Consider the following 9,031-nt stretch of genomic DNA (forward strand, 5'->3'; position numbering starts at 1 on the left):
TTCAATAGATTCTGAGCGTTCAAGAAAGCGTCTGCCTAGTGGCTGCGGAAACTAGCAATTGACTTAATGAAGACGAAGAGGCTGAATTTAATGATCGAGTATTTTGTATCTCCCAAAGAGTTTTGAAAACTGCGTGTCATATATTTGTACAATATTGTAAATAGAGATGAAAATAATTATTATGATATTAGCAAGAATCGACCAACGTGTATTCATATTCCTGATGGGTGTTTCATATAGCCGTTCGCAAGAATGAAGGCACGACTGGAAAATGCGCTACTCATAGGATATCATCTCGCGCAAGAAAGTGTCACCGGTCATTCGTAACTTATAGGAACATCTTTACGAAACACCCACAGGTTTACTGTTAGAGCTGGGGCCAGTCTTACAAAGAGTTTGCGATTGATCCGATCAATCGCAACTATGGAAAGCCAGCAAAGTCAACATATAAAATGCATGTTTGTTCAAAAGATTTTCTAGATAGGAATGTATATCCATGAATTCATCGATTTCTTGACAATTTGCTGTGTTCTCCTTTGTTTACAAAGGACATTTTGCAAATTTCCTGTAGAAAAAATTATGGCACTGATGGATTTCCATAGAGTTACGATTGATTGGATCAACCGTAACTCTTTATAAGACGGGGCCCTGATGTTTTTTTTAGTTTCATGATGTTACGACCTGGGTCCTTTGACCCCTGTTCACCCGTTAACAAAAAAAATGGTATTTGTAGGAGCGATTTTTACGTTTGATTGCCTTGCTCGCTTTGTAAAAATAATCAAAACTTGGGATCGATCGTAAGGCTTTTTAATACGAGGTCCATATGTTTTCGATGCAGGAAATATATAAGTATTTGAGTGTTTTAAGCAATACCAGAAAGAAATCGAAAATATATATATAGCCTAATATTATTCGAAAACCAAATGCACAGATATTGTTAAACTTGATAGTATACGAAATATATGTTATTTATTGAAGTATTATACTGTAAATAACGTGTTTTTTATGACAAATTATATTCAAACGTAGCGTTAAATTGCAAATATCGTATATACATGGAGGTGAGTTTCTTTGTATTGTTTGGTTAAATGATTATTTGGTGAGGATTTTTAGTCGATTTTGGATCCATATTCGGAAAGGACATAACATGCAGTATATAAGTTGTGGAATCATGTGAATCAACAGATGTTTCTTCAAGTGGACAGGAACGCATAAAGTAGTTTTGGAGTTGGTAACAGATGTAATTAAACCAGCTTATGATGAAATCTTCAGAAAACACCGGACTGTATCCATGAATAAATTTCACAAAGACCAGGGTGGAAATAATATATTTAGACGAAAAAATTATCATAGAAAAATATACTGTAATCGTTGCTTTCAACATGTAAATATTAGGCAAAGATTGGGTCTAAATCGTCTAAAAAAACGTTCGGTTAAGCTATTATTTTTTTCTCTTTTTTTCAAATTCAAAATTCATTTATTTCACATCTCTAAAAAAACATACAAGATACAATACATCGAGATCAATCAAAATGATTCCATAGTAATGGAGTAATGAATATTGTAAAATGACAAATTAACAAAAATAACAAAATACATAGGGTAATAAATGCGATGTGGGGAATAGCAAAAGCCAAATAGACCTATCTAGGCTACTTCCTGATTAACATTCATTACCGAAATCGGGTGACCTAATTAATGCAAATGGTGTACACATTTCCCCCCTCATAAGTAAAGTGTTTGTTATACCAATGATGTTTGTTGAATAAAAGATTTGCATAAAATTGTGAATAATAAATCATAATTTTAAGATAAATCAAGTTTTATCTTTCTGTCATTATTTTGTCCCTCCTCCACTTCATTAATCCATCTCTTCTTCTTCTTCTTCTTCTTTTTCCTTCTTTATATAACTTTAGCTTGTTTTTCTTTTTTATTCTAGCTTCTCTTTCCCTTTCTGAATATGTGTACGTGGGGTGAGTGAGAGGGTGTGTGTGGATGGGAGCATGTGTGTATGTGTGGGGGTATCATTACCACTGGCAAACGCCATTTGTTACTTTTGTGGTAATTATTTAGGCCATTGACGAGCTCGCATGTTGCCAAGAGCAACTTTGAAATGTAGAACGCATAAAATCCAATGCATTGATAAGCTATTCTATTCCATGAATGGGTAAAACGATTCAGCCCTAAATCAATGAATACTCCCGAATGTTTTAGCCAGATGGACTTTTTGGTAATTCTAACCTGCATTCCTGTAACTGAAACATAATCTCGTGCAGTTGATGTACCAAGATCCGGAATGGTTCGGTGCATGGCACTGAGTGACAAAACAATGGTGTGTGATATATTTGATGAGTTTAGGTAGATATCCAGTTAAGAAAGGCACATGTTAGGCAAGCAACTGATCATGATTGGAAATATAGTGCTCACAACAGGCAGAGAGCTGTCATCCCGCCCTGGATTTTGGCATTTCGACGAGGAAATTAAAGCCTTGATCTCAGTGCGGTCTTCATTTTTCTCGCCGAGCTGTAAGTTCCAATTATCTTTGTTATTTCGTTTATTCAGTTTTACCTTCCTTACTATCAATATCATGAGGGCCCCGTTACATAAAGCTTAGCGATTGATTGTGGGGCTATTGTTTATGATTGATCGAATACAATAATCAATATAAATCAATCGTGGAAATCACCCCCAAGATGATTCGCTAAGCATCATGTTTATACAGAGCTAAAAACTCAGAATTTTCGCGTCATGTTTTGTTCATTTTAGCTGTATTTAAATATAATGAGAAAAATAAGCCCGTGGACCCTCGTCCTCGAGGGAAAATCCCATCTTTGTCACTGATACCGATATCCTATCAATTTTTTTTTTCGTTTTTTTTTTACAGTTTCCAAGATTGCGTATAGCATATTCATTTATTTGAATGTAGGTTAAAAGAGCAATAGTGTTGATCAAATGCCTTGCAGACGGGCATTAAGTGCCGTGGCGAGACATCGAACCACGGACGTTGAATTGTTTTACCCTAACGGTGATTATTCAAGATTTAACCAGTGCTCTTAACATACACGTTCCCCTGGGTGGGGAGGGGCTTCTAGGCTATGCCTCCCTACCCCCCCCCCCCCTCCGGGAGAGAATATGAATAAAAATAGGAAGGAAATAGAAAAGGGGGAGGAGAGAGACAAGAGAGCGAGAGAGAAGAAGAAGAAGGAAAAGAAAAAAGAAGGGGAAGGGAGAAAAGGGAGAAAAAGAGAGCCGGGGAGCATGGGGCGCCAAATTGGTCTTCTTCTGGGGGGAAGGATTAATCTCTTTCATGGAGATGCCATGTGGATATTAAATCTTATATCAAACTTATTGTTAAACAAATTGATCAGAAGGTATGGGCGTCAAATTGGCTTAAAATAAGGGGGCACCGAATTGTTCTTGAGGGGACACTAATTCGATCTTAAATTTGGAGGAGGGGCACCAAAATGGTCTTAAAATCAAGGGGCACCAAGTTGATTTTCAACTTTGGGACGCCATATTGATCTTAAGCTTGAGGGGCAACAAACTGATGCGAAAGTAAGGGGCGTCTTATTGTTTTGAGAATAAGGGGCGTCAAATTGACCTTACGTGGGCGTGTCGATTAAATTCTTTGATGAGATTACGGAAGCGCTAAAATGGTCTTAAAATTAGGGGTGACAAATTAATCATTGAATTATTAACCTTGAACTTAAGGGGCGCTAAATTGGCCAGAAAGGAAGGGTGCCAATTAAATCTTAAACTGGGGGGCAAAATAAGCATAAATTTGATGCTGAATGGGTCAATATTTTAACTTTTTTGATCTTCTGAAGTGTAATCCCCCCCCCCAAAAAAAAAAAAAAAAACCGTCGACTTACAGATGTCAGGTCAAATATTACAGCATTTTTAAAGAAATTGGCAAGCAATATTACAAAGTTATGAACAAGCGAAGCAAGCTAGCAAAAAGTTTTTACCTTTTTAAATAAAAAATCTTATTGTATGTATCACATTTCACCCCTTTCCTTTTCTTTTTTTTCTCCTTTTTCCCTTGACCCTAAAGGACCCCATTCCCCATTATTAAACTATAAAATGTCATAACTTTTCTATTTACATCAGATTTTGATGAGATTTTCAATGTTAAGCTTGTTTTATTTCTATGTCTACACTCAAATCAGTTCACTGGGGCGGACTTGCCCTTTATACAAAACTTGTAGGGGAGATTGATAGGCCTATAATTACTATGAGCCACCAATTCTTGAAAGAAATAGTTTACTGCAAAGCAGGGGCGGCAATCCGGGGGGTCAGGGGCAGAGTGCCCACCCACACTTTTTGAAGCACTGAAAAAGTGCCCTTTTTACGCAAGAAAAATGCCCCCTCACGAACGTGTACTGTGCCCCTTTCATTGGAAGAGGACCAGTTTTAGGTGTTTCCAAGTGCCCTTTCTCGTAATAAGTGCCAATTTTTTTTCTCCAAAAAATGCCCCCCTCACGAACGTATTCTGTGCCCTTTTCACTTGAGATGGATCCGTTTAATGTGTTCATATGTGCCATATCTCGAATCAGCGCTCCTTTTTACCCAAGAAAAGTGCCCCCTTACGAACATGTCCTATACCCCTTTCGCCTGAGAAGGATCCGTTTAATGCCGTTAGCAAGTGCCCCTTTGCCTTCTTATAGGTGCCCTTTTTTGTATCAGTGCCCCCCCCCCACAAACGTGTTCTGTCACTGTGCCCATTCAACTAAGAAGGACATTATTTATGTGTTAACAAATGCTCCTTTGCCTTCTCAGAGTTACCTGTTCTTCACATCAGTTAAACTTTTCATTCCCGGTTTCTTTATTTAGCGCCGTTCTGCTTCCTTCTGCAACCGTATAATGAATAGAAAAAAATGGTAAAAATAATCATACGTGCCTTAAGTTTCATGAGTCATGTGAGTGGGGTAAAAATATCATTTTTCCCCCTTTCTTTTAAGATCATGGCCGTACGCAGCGGGGGGGGGGGATGCCCCTCCCCCGCCCCGCTGCGTACGGCCATGATTTTGAAAAGTCACATTTTTTACTGCACTGATTTTCACGAAATTCACCAAAAATATGGACAAAATCCAACAATATCACTTAACAAGATGGAAAAGCGCCTCAAAGATCGGTCTCTTCCCTCCCTCACTTTCATTTTTTTTCCAAAAAGTTTATGTGTGCTTCCCCCCCCCCAGAATTTTTTTTTGCATACGGCAATGTTTAAATAGTGCCCTTTTCAAAAGAAAAGGTGCCCTTTTTTTCCCTGTGCCCCCCCCCCCCACTTTCAACTCCACTCCGCCACCCCTGCTGCAAAGGAATGCTTTTCAAATGCCCTGACACCCAAAAATTATAACAAAATAACCGCTGAAACTGTTGGACCCCCTATATTTGGTTGTATAGTACCATGCATGCTTATCAGTGCAAGTGGCGATTAAGTCAAATTGTCATTTCAGAGAGTTGATTGCTTTTCAGCAAACACCAGTTCTTAGTGGTATTATAAACAGACTTTAATATTCACTCTTTTGAAGAAGTTTCTTCTATTATACAAATTCACAACATGCAAGCACTAACTTTTATCGTGAAGCACTAATACCCTTTTTACACACGCTAAAATTTCCTTAACCCCGTACTATAGGTGGGGCTAAATTGCCATTTAGCCCCACCTATAGTACGGGGTTAAGCTTAGCCCACTTTCTTTTTACACAGCATTTTTGCAAAGTGGGCTAACCCCACCTTTAGTACGGGATTATTTGGCCCTGCAAAAAAGCAGGGTTATCCCAGCAATTGCGGTGCTAAGAGCGATAGTACGGGGTTAAGATCGCTAGTGTAAAACGAAAGTGGGCTAAGCTTAACCCCGTACTATAGGTGGGGCTAAATGGCAATTTGGCCCCACCTATAGTACGGGGTTAAGGAAATTGTAGCGTGTGTAAAATGGTACGAGTGAAGTACTTGTACTACGAATGATCGACAAAAACCACTAGTCCGGGGTTAGCGAGTTTCGTGTGTGAAAAGCAAGCATTCCTTATCCGGGGTTAGCAATAACAATTTGGCATGTGTAAAAAGGAAAAAAAATAGTACGGGGTTAAGGATAGTACGGGGTTAGCGATAGTCCGGGGTTAAGAAAATCCTGTGTAAAAAGGGTATAAAACAGATGAATATTATTATTGCCATGTGTCATGCAACATTAAATAAGTTCAAGATGCTAAGTTCGAGATCTGGAATAGAAATCTCATCTCCATAGAAAATGGTTGGAAGCAATCATAAAGTGTTTATCATATGCGAGAATGCTTATTTAGAACAACAAAAAGTTAATCAAAATAATGCAGGCTTGCTTGAAAATATAATTTCAAGTGTTTTTTTCTGGTGTAGCTCACACAGGAAACAACATGTGGGACAACACAATATAAAACGGGCATTTTTCAGTAATATTTCTGCTCCTCATTTTTTCATCACCCTGCAATTACGTATTTTTTCTGAATATAGTTTGGCAGATAACATCTAGTCTTTATAATTCTGTGTAAGTTTTCTTCCTGGTGATTCTAATAAAAAGCCTGAGAGAAAAATCCAACAAGTGAAGCATAACACTGAAAATGTCACTGAAATCGGATGTATAATAAGAAAGTTATGACATTTTAAAGTTTCGGTGAATTTCACGAAACAGTTCTATTCACATCCTGGTCGGTATGCAAATGAGGAGAATTATGACATCATCCACTATTTCTTTTGTACTTTATTATGTGAAATTTTAATTTTCTCCTCATTGTCAAGTGAAACAACGATTAATTTCTCCCTGAACGTGTGTAGTTAGCATTGTTTAATACTATATGGTTCAGTCAAGTTGGTCCTTATTGTCATTTGTCAAATCTGTAAAAAATGAAAAATTGTACAATACAAACAATAGAAAGCAAAAGAAATAGTGAGTGAAGGACATCATCGACTGTCTCATTTGCATGTCACTGAACTGTGCGTATCCCTGTTTTGTGAAAAATAAGCGAAACTTTAAAAATGTCATAACTTTCTTAATATACATCTGGGCAATTCCACAGGTTGGTGGACATGAGCTTAAAAATTCAAATTCAATATTTTCTTGAAATTTTTAATACTCTAAGTCCTTCATGTACGATAGTTTCAGGAACAAGAAATAAAAAGTTTATTTTCATATGTATACTTTGGAAAAAAATGGTCAAAAGTTGTGTCTTCCATTCTGTACCAAAATACAAGAAAAATAGGCCCCCCTTGAGATCTCGGCCATTGGCTGCAAGATCACGCCGAAAATTTGCACGCAGGTTGTCTTGGACATAATCTACAATACTATACAGTAATTTATTTCATGCAAATTGGTATTAAGCAATTATGCTAATTTATGCATAATTAGTAAGCAAAATCATACTTTTCCCTCTTACTCCCTAATAAAGCTCCAATTGTTCCAATTTTTTGTATAAAATCTCTTTTTGATGTTCCTAGCAATGAATTTACACACATTATTGAATTTTTAATGACATTTGTGTTGTTAACCATACATGGACAAAATGTAACGTGAGTAACCTTAATGTGAGTAACCATATTATCTGCACCCCAAGTAAAAACCATGTGTTCTTTATTTTTTTAATTATGTACAAAGTTTGCCTCCCTAATATACTTCTTTGAAATGGATATAATCAACTTTCATAAAAGCCTTGTATGAGGAGACTTTTCACTTTGTCGACTTTTAATTTTATGCATGTCCAAATCATGTAACATGAGTAACCGACACATTCCAAAGATTTGCCAGGAGCATTATAAAATTTCCCAAGTTTTGTTTTTATACAAAGGATAGTCAGACTGTGTGCTTTGTTGTGATAAGGAGATGTTTAGTTCCTATCGATAATAATGGAGTTACAGCTCCAAGTATGAGTCAAGGTGTCTCAAAATGTAACGTGAGTAACCGTGGAATAGCCCATCTGATTTTGATGAAATTTTCAGCATTATGCTTGTTTGATTTTTCTCTATTTATTCAAATCAACATTTTTCTGGGGTGGACTTGACCTTTAAGGGAAATTATTAATCTTACCAACATTCCCATTTATAAGGGATCTCATGTACTAATTGATGTCTTTTTATACAGACACCTGTTACTTAACAACAAATATTTATATTAAATCTCTGAGCCGAGTTTTGACAAAATACTATGGAAACAAGCATATTTCAGTTTACCTTGTATAGCAATTTATTTACAATTTATAAAAAGGCAATTCGATGTATATTGCACTTGAGATAATATTGTGATACATCAATGTATATATGTATATTTAAATCAAATCTAAAGGTTGCTCTCTGAAAATGGTGAATCAAACAACATGAAAATTTGTGTTTCAACTGAAAGCAAGTTTACTACCTGATTTGTCAATTTTCAATTTGACATTATTATATGAAAAACTGTATAGAGAATATTTGTCATTGATCAGAACCAACAAAGAAAAAAAAAGTAACGTAAATAATTTTGGGGAGAACATCCTTAAAGGGATGGTCCAGGCTGGAGATATTTATACCTCAATAGATAGAGTAAAATTCACAAAGAAAAATGCTGAAAATTTCATCAAAATCCGGTAAGAAATAACGAAGTTATTGAATTTCAAAGATTCTCATTATTCTGGTGAAACAGTTCTAGGCATGTCTTTATGAATATTCATTAGGTGGGCTGATGATGTCATATCCCCACTTGTTCTTATGTATTTCATTATATGAAATTAGGTTTATTCAAAAAATGTCTGCCCAACACTATAAAAATTGGATTGACAACTGATTAAGTGCATTAGTTATTTATTGCCGCAACTTATTTCATCATAATGGAGACACATCATTTACACAAGTATGAAAAAATGAAACATTTATGATTTCATGTAATAATATTAGATAAGAAAAAGGAAAAAGGGGATGTGACATCATCAGCCCACCTAATGAATATTCATGATGTGCATTTAAATGTTTTCACAAAATATTGATAAACTTTAAAATTCAATAACTTTGTTAGTTGTTATCCGACTTTGAT

Source organism: Lytechinus pictus, unplaced genomic scaffold (genome assembly GCF_037042905.1).
Source record: "Lytechinus pictus isolate F3 Inbred unplaced genomic scaffold, Lp3.0 scaffold_19, whole genome shotgun sequence".
NCBI classification, from domain to species: domain Eukaryota; kingdom Metazoa; phylum Echinodermata; class Echinoidea; order Temnopleuroida; family Toxopneustidae; genus Lytechinus; species Lytechinus pictus.